Source organism: Gopherus flavomarginatus, chromosome 2 (genome assembly GCF_025201925.1).
Source record: "Gopherus flavomarginatus isolate rGopFla2 chromosome 2, rGopFla2.mat.asm, whole genome shotgun sequence".
Taxonomy (NCBI): domain Eukaryota; kingdom Metazoa; phylum Chordata; order Testudines; family Testudinidae; genus Gopherus; species Gopherus flavomarginatus.
In genome coordinates this window covers 228,999,845-229,011,718 of record NC_066618.1, presented here as the reverse complement: position 1 = coordinate 229,011,718, position 11,874 = coordinate 228,999,845, and the positions used below count along the sequence as shown (strand labels likewise).

Genomic DNA, 11,874 nt, shown 5'->3' with positions numbered 1-11,874 from the left:
CCCACCCCTCCCCTCAAATGGTGCCCCTGGCACGGTAGGGGGCCAGTGCTGAGTGGCAGATTGGGCAAGCTGCCCTTACGGTGTACCCACCGGCTTCAGGCAGGTTACTTGCCATGGATAACCTGTGAGGCCACCAATTGCTGCCTGTGCCAGCTATCATGTATGTCTACACAAGCTGGGAATCACGTGCTCAGCATCAACTGCAGACGTACCACTTAGTCCCAATCACATACCATAGCTATGGAGGCCAGTAGAAAAGGGAACTGGTGTCACATAAGTTAATTCTAACTAAACATGCAAAATAGGGTAGGAGTGGCTGGCGCTTGGCCCTCAGACACACACCCACTCTTGTCTCTCCCCCTCCACGCTTCACTCACATACCCACCTACCCCCGTGCGTAGGCCTCAGTCCCACCCCGCAGAGCCCCCTCCCCCCCCACCGGGCCTCAGTCCCACCCCCCAGAGCCCCCTCCCCCACCGGGCCTCAGTCCCACCCCCCAGAGCCCCCCCCCACCGGGCCTCAGTCCCACAATCAGCCTCCTGCCACCACTCCCGGGGGTCACTCACACACCCAGCTGCCCCTCTGCGTGGCGCTTCGTTGCGCGCACATGCGCTCCCTCCCCTCAGCGTCTCCGAGCCCAGCCACTTGCTCTTCAGCATCCGGCAGGGGCCCCCTCCCGTCAGCCTTCTCCTTCCTTCCGGCTCCGCTCTGTCCCGCTCTCGCCTCCTCTCTATGGTTCCCCTCCCGCTCCCGGCTTTCCCTTACCCAGCGTGCACTGCGCCGGAAGAGAGTGACGACAATAACAAACAGCGGCAGCGGCTGCGCCAGGAGAACGGTGGCGGGGCTCGAGCGGCGCCCGGAGTCCCCCACTCGCCCCCCGGGTCCGGCGCTTTCCCAAGCTCCCGAGGGAGCCCCCGACCGCGCTCTGCTGCCTGCGGCCGGAGCCCATCGGCCGGACCCAGCCTCAGTGAGGAGCCGCTGTTGCCGGTCACCGCAGGATGGTGCGCGGGGCCGCCTCGCCGCTGTGGGTGAGTGTCGCCCAGGGCGGGCGGGAGCGGGACCACGGAGCCCCTTCCTGACTGCTGAGGGGAAGGGGAGCCAGGCAGGAGCTACTGGGGGAGGCTGGCGGGGCCCTGCCCCCGGGGTGGGCGCACCCCCTTCCCGCAGGCTGGTGGGGCGCGGGGGTGAGTGGCTCACTGGGCTGCGTGGGCCTGTCCCCAGCAGCGCGCCCGGCTGGCACCCGCTGGGCGCAGCGGAGAAAGAGCGAGTGGGGGTAGAGGTGAGACCCCTCCCATGCCTCGGGGAACTGGGTCAGTCTGACGATGAAGCGGGGGGGCTGCCTCAGAGTGACTCGGGAAGTAGCGTCTCATTGGGGAGGGCTGGGGCCGCCCCTCACTCCTTGACAGAGCCTGTTTGTAAACAGCGCGAGGGAGCGGGGCTGGCCGGGCGGGGCTGAGCTCCCTGTTCCCTTCCCACCACTGTCGGGAAGGGGATTCGCCCTGAAGTTACTACAGGGGATGACTCAGCCTGTCCATGCTTCTGTGCCCGCCTTTGACAACAGTCAAACCCTGTAAGAAGTATTAGGTCTGCGAAAGTGCTGTATCTTCAGCTTCTGCTGTGGTCCAGTTTCTAGGAATCACATGTTATCTACTACTCTTTCACATTGGATTCTCCTTGTCATTACTTCTTAAAAATACTTTCAAACTACACAGTGTAGACTCAAGTTGAATTTTATTTTTACCTTGTTTAGGGTTCATCTGCTGTGCTTTCTTGTGACTGTTACTACAAATGATTGGGAACTGATTTTGCAGAGTAATTTATTTTGTGGTTAGTGAGTAGTTGAGCACATTTGAAGTTAAAAAGGAATAATAAGTCAAATGTATTATTTTATGTTGACAATTGTAGAAATTTACAGATATTTCAGAATGTTAAAGTATTATATTTTGTAAGACAAATCTTTACATTAGACTTTATCATAGCACCCTGCTGTAAACCCCTTGCTAAAGTGTAGGATACAGCCATTGCTTATTGCCAGTCAAGGCCCTAATCCTGTGAACACTTGTGTACACGCTGAACTTTACTAGTAAAGTTAAGCACATGCTTAAGTAATTGCAGTATCAGGACAGACTGAACAGATTATTTTTTACACGAGCAATCTGCTCTTCTTTAATGTAATACTGTTGTTTTTATATTGAATTTTCATAGACATACTGATGTCTGACCTGAAAGTACCTTCTCTCCCTGCACTGGGCACTTATCAAATCCAGTGTATTATAAATTTCACCTTTTTTCATATTAATTTCAACATTTTGATTTTTAAGTAAATTTTGCCTAGCAGTTAACAACTTTTGAGACTTTTTAATGGGAGATTTGAATGAACTATGCTGAGATCTGAACCCACTGAAGTAAATGCAGTTACAACACAGATAATTGATATATGTTTAAGACTTAAAAGTCTGCTTGCCAGTGGCAGGTTAGGAAGTTTCCTTGAGGAGTGTGGGTGCCTAATTATGCTATTTATGCAGAATGTAAGCATTCATTTAAAAAACAGTTTACAATCCTTGCTGCTAACCTTCCAAATATGAATCAGTTATAAACTGATTTAGTGTGACTTTCGTCAGTCTGTAGACAAACTGTGCCAGTGCGTTTCCTGCTTTTCATGTGCCTGCTTGGGAGAAGTAGAGCAGAATCTGGCCATGGAGCTCTTAATAAAGGAGGAGGAGGAGGATCTATAGTAGGTAGCTGAGAAGAGCAGAGAAACAGAAACACTTCCCTACCACTACACATACATGCACACACAGCAGCCAGGAAACTTTAAGAGAAGGAAGGGATAAAAATCTACTTCTTCCTTTCATTAGCTAGAAGTGGGTGGTGGAGCATAATATTTATCTGACAGCTATCAGCCAGAAGCTGATATGAAAGAAGAATAGCACCCTGGTAGAAATTCCACTGCCCTCTTCTTTCCCACCAGCACTGGCGTAGCAGATGGGCTAGGCTTCTCGCCAGGTTATTACGCTAGATCTTGCTGGTTCAGCCCACCTGCATGTACCAGGTAACAAACCCTGAAGATCGATTAAGAATATTTAATAAATATAGCTCCTTTCTCCCCATGTCACTGTGCATACTGTGTCTTTCTGTGTACATCTTCTAGATTTTAAGCTTTCCAGGGTAGCGGCTGCTCTTGACAAACATATTATCTGCTCTTAAAATGCATAGAAGAGTTAGAGCATAAATCTTCTTTCAGTGTTCACTGCTGTTCTGGAGGAGCTGCCTCTAGAGAGGAGGCTGTTCTCCATGTCCATTCAGTGTTTAGCTTGTCTGCTGCAATTGCCATTAAATGGGTAAATTGAGATGTGAACACTTAAAAGTTAAATGAGTAGGTAGTGTTTGCTCATATTAATCTCCAAACAGCCATCATATACTCTTGGTTCCTACCAAATGGTGTTCAGACCTGTGATCTAGAAGTAAAACTGTATTAATAAAACTCATCTGTTCAAATGAATTTGAAAATGGACAGGTTGAACTCAGTCTTCTTGTAAATGTGTATGTTTTTGTTATACCATTTTGGTGTTCACCTTAGATGATCGGGTGAGCCATTTTTCATTTTAAAACTTTCTTTGATACATGTTAGACATTTTTTTACACTGCTAGTGTATGAATAAAGTGGAATTGAAAACAGATTGCATTTTCACTAGAAAACAGTGTGGGATAGAAATGGAGATTGTTTCCAAAGTTGTTAGATACTGTTCTTATTTGATTAATTGGATAGTTGAGATGTCTTCCATTATCTTGGAAAAATCAAAGTAAAAACTTTTCCCACTGTAAAGCTACTAAGTTTTGTTGAACTATCAGATGCTTTGAGCACTTTGTGCAAGTCTCCAATGTTGGTGAAGGCTTGTCATGTATTTAAGTTAGTGGTAATTACATATGCTAAAAAAGAATATGCGGTAATGAAACAGGAAGGAAATGAGACATTTAAAAGGAGGACAATGCATAGTTTTTCATCCAGTCACCCTATTTGGCATAAATGGAAGGGTGCATTTATACTTAGTGTTCTACATGCTCTCTGTAGATTTCAAAACAGTTTACTAGCCTAATATCAGGGATGTTGAAGGAAGTTGTGGCACAGGGGACTTGTCCAAGAGAACATAGGAAGCCACTGGTGAAGCCTGGATTAGGATGCCTTATCTCCAATATTTTGAAGTACATTACACATGTAGATAAGTGCAGTATCACTCCATGAGCATATTACACTAGTCTGATCTGCACTGACTACCTGTTGAGTTGTGTGTGGAATGTGGTTCAATACCAGCAACTTTATAAAGTCTTAAATGCCTGAGACCTACTTACTGAACTGGACTTTTTTGGTATTTAAAAGAAAAAGAAAATGGTGTGTTCTTGGAAAACATCTAGAGTGGTGACATGAGTTGCCACTGTGGTATAAGTTTTTTATTTTATTTATTTATTTATTTATTTTTAATATTATGGTGGTGTCATAAACAGATAGTTAAGGGTTAATGTCTCTTTTACCTGTAAAAGGTTAACAAACAGGGAACCAAAAAAACACCTGACCAGAGGACCAATCAGGAAACAAGATGCTTTCAAATCTCGGTGGAGGGAAGCCTTTGTTTGTAGTTTTTGGGTTTTGCTTTGTTCTCTCTAAGCTCTGAGAGTGACCACACATACCTACAGGCTCTCTAATTTTTTGTTTCAATTTTGTAAGTACAAAAGTAGAAAGACAGTTTAGTCTTTTAAATTGTTTTTCTGTATTTGCAACTGTGTATCTGGCTGGTAGAGTTTTAATGTGTATTTGGGTGAAAGTATTTTAAATTGTATTTCTGCTGGAGAAAGCTTTCTTTCTATTGTCTATAAGCTGAAAGACCCTGTAATATTTACTGTCTAAATTACAAAAATAACTTGTACTTTTTTTTTCCTTCTTTTTACTAAAAGTTTTGCTTTTTAAGACCTGTTTGATTTTTTCCCCAGTTGAGGCTCAAGGGAATTGAGTCTGTACTCACCAGGGAATTGGTGGGGAGAAGGGAAGAATAAAATTCCTCTTTAGATTCACGGAGCTTGAATCTGTCTATTTCTCCTAGTGTACCAAGGGTGGAAAAGAGCTGGGAGAAAGAAAGGAGGGAGAAGGGAAATGGTTTATTCTCCTTTGTTGTAAGACTCAAGGAATTTGGGTCTTGGGGTCCCCAGGGAAGGTTTTGGGGGAGACCAGAGTCTATCAGGTGCTCTACCTATGTCCTAATTGATGGCAGCATATCAGATCTAAGCTGGTAATTAAGCTTAGGAAAATTCATGCTAGTAGCCATATTTTGGACGCTAAGGTCCAGATTTGGGAATTATACTATGACAGATGATCATGCTTTTCCCTAATGTGGAGCTCTAGTAATCAGATTATCTGTCTTCCTTTTATGTATGTCTAGGAAGTTGCCTTTCTTTTGGGTGCAGTTACTGCAGCTGTCATCCACACCTTTGTTAACTGAAGGGTAGATTACTACACTGTATTCTATAGAAGACTTTATGTGAAATATATTGGGAAACTTAAATTGCTGCAAAATGCTATAGCCTCATTGTTAGTGGATGGTTTTAGAGTAGCAGCCGTGTTAGTCTGTATCTGCAAAAAGAACAAGAGTACTTGTGGCACCTTAGAGACTAACAAGTTTATTTTGGCAGGAGCTTTCGTGAGCGACAGCTCACGTTGTTGCTCACGAAAGCTCCTGCTGAAATAAACTTGTTAGTCTCTAAGGTGCCACAAGTACTCTTGTTCTTATTGTTAGTGGAGTTTCCTGCCATAGGCCTGAGGTCTGGCTTTGTGATCTTCACTGACTCTGGATTCTGTGTAGAATGCAAGGTTTCTGGTATTGACCTATAAAGCCCTTAGTGATCTCAGACCTACTTATCCACAGGGAGAGGTGGTCTTAGATAATATTTCTACAGTTGTGATAAGCAGAGGTGCATGAGTTGGTATAAAAAAATAAAGAAAACAAAGTGTGGGAGGGAAGAAGATTGGTTGGAGAGGGTTTGCTGAGGGCCCTTTGACTTTGGAACTAGTTTTTCACTCTTGGGGGGGTAGGGGTACCCCATACAGGGGTGAAGGGGTACCTCTTGTGGGGTGAGTCCTCTCCATGAATAAGTCCGTTGGATTGTTCTTGACCTCAGGGCTCTACGGCCTAGTGGCCAGAGTCAATAGAGTTGCCCTGGATCTTAGGGCTGTCAGGCCTAGTGGCCTGTCACCTAGGATGATTTGGGCCCTCCCTACTCCACTGGGTTTCAGCCCAGGGCCCTAGCAGTGGCAGAGTGTTCCACCACTGAACTAGCAGGGCTCTGACCTAAACACACTGCCTTCCCACAGGACTATAATTAGTCCTCCCTGTGCCACTTTTTACTATGTCTCTGGGAGTCATCATTGAGGCATCACTGGGGTCTCCAGGCTTCTCGGTGGGTGCAGTCCCCAGTGCTCCCGGTCTCTCTCGGGTGTCTGCGTGCACTTGGTTTTGGCACCTCTGGCTTCCACGATCAGGGGTTCCAGCTGTTCCTGGGCTGGAGACAGCAGAGATCATCCTTCCTCCTCGGCAGTCAGCCCAGACTGAGCTGGGCTGCTCTCTCTTATAGAAGTCCTTCACCTTGGGCATGCCCAGTAGAAATGTGGGGGAGTGGCTTGCTCAGCTCATAGCGAGGACTTAACCCTTCCCTGTCCAGTGGCGGGTGAGTTCACTCCATCACATGTAATAATGCAAATGTGGTGATTTTTATGGTTTTGCAAAGCCATATCTCTTCCTTGGTTTATTGAAGGACACAGGGAAAAGTTATGACAAGGGCTGGTGATGGACAAAGAGTATTGTTTCAGTCTTTAAACTGCTTCTGCCTTTTTCTTTTTTTTGCTGGTGTGTTCAGATGAAACTCACATTGTTATGAGGAGGGAATTTTTGTCATTGTGTTTTTAAAGGATCTAAAGCGTTCTTAGTATGAAGCAATAGGTACTGTCTTTTATATAAATTGAAATAAATACACCTCTACCTTGATATAACGCCTCAAGAGCCAAAAAATCTGACTGCATTATAGGTGAAACCATGTTATATCGAACTTGCTTTGATCCACCAGAGTGCACAACCCCGCACCCCCGGAGCACTGCTTTACTGCGTTATATCCAAATTCGTGTTATATCAGTTCGTGTTATATCGAGGTAGAGGTGTACATCAAATCAAACTGAAGAAATACGTTTTAAGTAGCGATCAGCGAAGTTTGAAGAAGCAAATGAAACTAACATTTGATTTCCCAGTCCTTGACTAAAGTAAAGGCTTTTATAGTACAGCTAAAATACAAACTTAGCTCAGAATTGACGATACTGTTTTCAGATAGTTTTATACAAATAATGGTAGAACTGAGGTACAATTTCATATGCTGAATTCTAGAACAACTGCCTCAAATCCTTGTGGAGATAAACTAACACTTTATATGCTTACATAATTGGTTTGTTCATGTTATCCAGCATTTGTATAAGGTTAGATTTTGTTTTTCGTAAATTATGTATTCACTCTATAGGAGTTTTCATCCACATGGGATGACTTACTCTTGATATTGATTGTGAAGCATGTGTCACCTGTCTGCCAGTGGCCCTAAATATTAGGAGGTGGTTCAAGACAAAGTTTCTTCATATTATTCTTTGTGAACATAGTGTTACTTCTTTCTCAACTCTTGATGTATCTGTTAAATTACGTGGATGCAAACTTGTTGATTTTTAATGTAATTTAGGGACAACCAGAAAAGTAGCTCCTTTGTATACTTCGGGTAAGTTTCAATCTCTCTTGTGGGAAGGAGGTGACAGGAAATGTGGCATACTAATATTACTGTCACCTTCACTCTTCTCTCGCAATGAACCTGATTTTTAAGCAACCTTTTGACTTCCTTCCTGCCTTATTAGAAGCAACACAGCTCTTGCAGCAATGATATGGCCGTGGGAAATTGAGTAGAATTTTTTTGTCATCATTGTCTATTCGCTCTACAGCCAAAACACTTCTGCTCAACTGTGAAACTGTGTGGTTCCTGCTACTGTCTCTGTTCTGTTATAGCGTGCAGTCCAATGAGATACATTGATCGTGCCATGGATAAGTACTTCAGGTGTAGAACACTATATACCATCTTAAATTGCCATCCCTATTTATTTTGGTGAAAGAAAAGTATTTAGATGGTTCTCCTTTTCTGTCATGGCAACTATTTGGGATTAATGGAATTACTCATCTTGATGTTGTAGTGTACATTTTAAAAATAGATTTACAGTTAATTAAATCTTGTTTAGGTCTTTAAACACTTTATATTTGTATATGTGTGAACATGAAAAACTACAGTAATTTATTGCAGTGCCTGTCAGTTGTCCTAACATAGGTTGATTTAGTTGTGTGGTGTAGACCAGTGCTTCTCAAAGCTAGTCTGCCGCTTGTTCAGGGAAAGCCTCTGGCGGTCCGGGCCAGTTTGTCTACCTGCTGTGTCTGCAGGTTTGGCCGATCACGGCTCCCACTGGCTGCGGTTCGCTGCTCCAGGCCAATGGGGGCTGCAGGAAGTGGCGTGGGCTGAGGGATGTGCTGGCTGCCCTTCCGGCAGCCCCCGTTGGCCTGGAGCAGTGAATCGCGGCCCTTGGGAGCCGCGATCAGCCGAACCTGCGGACGCAGCAGGTAAACAAACGGGCCCGGACCACCAGGGGCTTTCCCTGCACAAGTGGCGGAATGGCTTTGTAATGCTTTACATAAAAGACGGGTGCAGGTGAATATATTTCAAAAAATATTGATGCCTTTAATGAATTGGAGTACAGATTGCTGTTGTGTGCAGAAGTCACAATTTCAGTTTTGTTTTACTTAATCTGTATGTCTCCCTTATTTTGTTATGTTCATTTTTATTATTTCACAATCTTATTTGCAGACTTCTCATACATTTGTTATGCTTAATTGTCAATCTAATCACTATTCTGCTCATAAACTCAGATTTGTTCGGTTATTGTAATAGTTGGATTGGGTACTTCAGATGTGATACATTCTGATTGAAGGGGGTCTGTTAATTTAGGGAAGTAAATGGCAATTTTGGTCAAAACAGGGACACTGTCAGCTAAAAATTCACATTCCAGTTTGAATTTTTTTGCCTACTGATGGTAGTCTTAAATGGAAGCTATCAGATTTTTTGTCATATTTATTTTTTTACTGAATTTGTACTGTCATATACCAGGACCCCATTGTTCTAAGTGCTTTACAAACACAGAACAAAAATGGTTTACTTTCGCATTTGACATCACTTTTTATTACCATGTTCACCGTTTCCCTTGTATAGTTAGTTGCTTCTGATTTTGTGAGTCTTTCACACAGCAACTGTGGAGGAAAATAACATTTTCTAAAAAAGGACAATATGACTATAAAACCAAACCAAAACATTCCTTGTGAAGAATTAGGGACAAGTGCAGTATCTGCAGCTGAAATTGACTAGATTTTTAGTTGACAATGTCCCTGTAATGGATGTCAGTAGCTCCTTAGCTATTTTTAAGCTACCTGAAACTAGATGTACTTTAAAATAATAAAAAAAAACTCAACACTTGTAAACTTGTGTGTGTTTTGATGTCCATTGAGGTTGAAGAATACTAAATTCCTTGCTTCAATTTTTAGGTGTCTCCATAGAGTGCTGCTATCATGCAAGCCAATATGTGTGACTGACTCTAGTGTGATAAACCTGAGGTATATGATATGGAATAATGTCCTTCTGTAAAGAGCTATGGGTGATGCTTAACTTGATGTATATACTAAAGGTTCATGAGTCTCCATGGGATTTATACATACTGATAGTATCTTTAAATCTTGTTCCTTTACTTTCTCTGCCATCTGCAGTGCTTCTATTCTTGGATAATCAAGTGAAATTTATTAAATATTATTCTTTGAAGTTTTCTAGTGCTTCAGGGCAAGTCTTTTAGTAAATTGTGCCTGATTGTCAGAATGCAGAAATGTAGCAAAGGAAGAAAACAGTCTTAAAAGTAACACTCCAAGCGACCCTGAATTCAAACCACATTTTAAGCAGCCCTTAATTATCAGGGGATCTTAGACTTTGAATTAGGTAGACTCTGGAGATTTTAAAGAAAATTAACGTAAAGGCTAGTGCTATGGAGTTAACTGTCTGTGCCATGGTTATTCACTAGGATTTAAATGATGCCATCTTTTGTCCCCTTCTAGTAATTTTCACCCACTTTCGTAGCTAACTTCAAGTGTCAAAGTCAAGATGTACTTGAACTCCTATTTTTTGTTCCTTGCAGAACCATTTGCAAACTTTCGGACCAGAGTCTATAAGTTGTAATTCTTTTCCAAAGAGTTTGTTTCCACATTCAGTACCTCTCCATCAGTGGGTAATGAGTTAATTATTTCAACTAAGCCATCTGCAGCAACACATACTTGAATATACCACTCTTTACAGCAAGAAGTTAGGAACCTCAGTTTGTCATTGGAGAGAAAAGGGTGTATTTTGGCAGTGCTTCTGAGGTGATAAAAAAAAGTGTGGTTAAAAAAACAAAATGCTCTATCAGCCAGCTGTGAATCAAAGTTCATACCCACACAGGAGAGGAAACTGCTTATTTCTGTGATTAAGAAGGGTAAAGTAATTGAAAGGGAAAGAACATAATTGGAGCAGAGAATGTTTCTCAGTGATTAAAACACATCAGAAATCCAACCTGGGTTTACTTCCTGACTAATGTGGAGTCACCTTTTAGTAACCATTTACTTCTGTGCCTGTTTCCTCAGTTAAGAAGTTTATCTGACAAAAGATGTGTATTAGAATTATTTTAGTGTCTAATTCTAAAAGACTAGCATCCACAAGCTCACAAATGGGATTGGCTCACATTCTTTTACCAAAGATAGATAATCTGTCTGATTTTAGTTTTGTCATCATATTTCTATAAAACTATGAATATTAAAAATACTGTCCAAAATAAGCATATGCAATGTTAACTAGAATGTTGGAGCATAAAACTCCAGGGATCACTTCAAAGAGTAGCTATACAGTCAAAAACAGAATGGCTACAGAAAGAAGATACAAGTAGGATATTTAAACTCTAGGACAGTCAAGCTGTTCATCATCATCATTATGGCAAATCCCAAAGGACATGACCCCCTTGCAAATTGAGTGAGTGATCTCTGACAAGGTGCTTAAAGGTAGTCTAGTTGTATATCTGGTTTATATCGATCAATGGCATCTTGATGCCCCTGTGATAGCCAACCACATATCAACATTCCTTGGTACACAGGTTTGGCATTCACTGGTCTTCCATTCGAATGATATGTTCATCCCAAGAAAGCTGCTGAAACTGAATCAGTGCTGAAGGAGGTGATTCCTGTGTTCGACTTCAAATATCCTAATAGCTGATCTTGTCCTGCCACTTGATATGAAGCAGTTGATGAAGACAGTGGGATTCAAAAACATCAGTCCAGTATTCTTCAGCTTTCCTCAGTGCCTACATTTCATTTTTATGCAGTGGAGTTGGTATAACTTGATTTATAGTGCCTCAGCTTTGTAGCAAACTTCATGTAATGACATTACCACAAAGACTGGTGAAGGGCCCAAAATATGACAGCTGCTGCTGCTATATGCATGTTCAGATCTTTTGAGCATCCTCAAATTCCAGTGTCCATGACACTGCTCAAATACTTGAGCTGCCACGTGTTTGATGTCCTGTCCAGACAGATTAATACTGTGCTGGTTGTGATATGGAGCTGAAGCAGGGGTAGGTAACCTATGGCATGAGTGCTGAAGGCGACACGCGAACTGATTTTTCAGTGGCACTCACGCTACTTGGGTCCTGGCCTCCGGTCCAGGGGGCTCTACATTTTAATTTAATTTTAAATG

The 11,874-nt window shown here is 42.7% G+C and overlaps 1 protein-coding gene across 3 annotated transcripts in view; it reads left to right on the top strand.

Annotated features, from left to right (window-relative positions):
* The first annotated feature begins 796 nt into the window (after nucleotides 1-796).
* RB1CC1 (RB1 inducible coiled-coil 1) overlaps nucleotides 797-11,874 on the top strand; it is a 167,521-nt gene continuing 156,443 nt past the window's right edge. For 2 of the 3 annotated variants that reach the window (XM_050942870.1, XM_050942869.1), the window contains exon 1: nucleotides 797-1,028. The gene's annotated coding sequence lies outside the window, so the exon portion shown is untranslated. The remainder of the gene's footprint in view (nucleotides 1,029-11,874) is intronic. The other variant, XM_050942872.1, reaches the window with a different exon arrangement.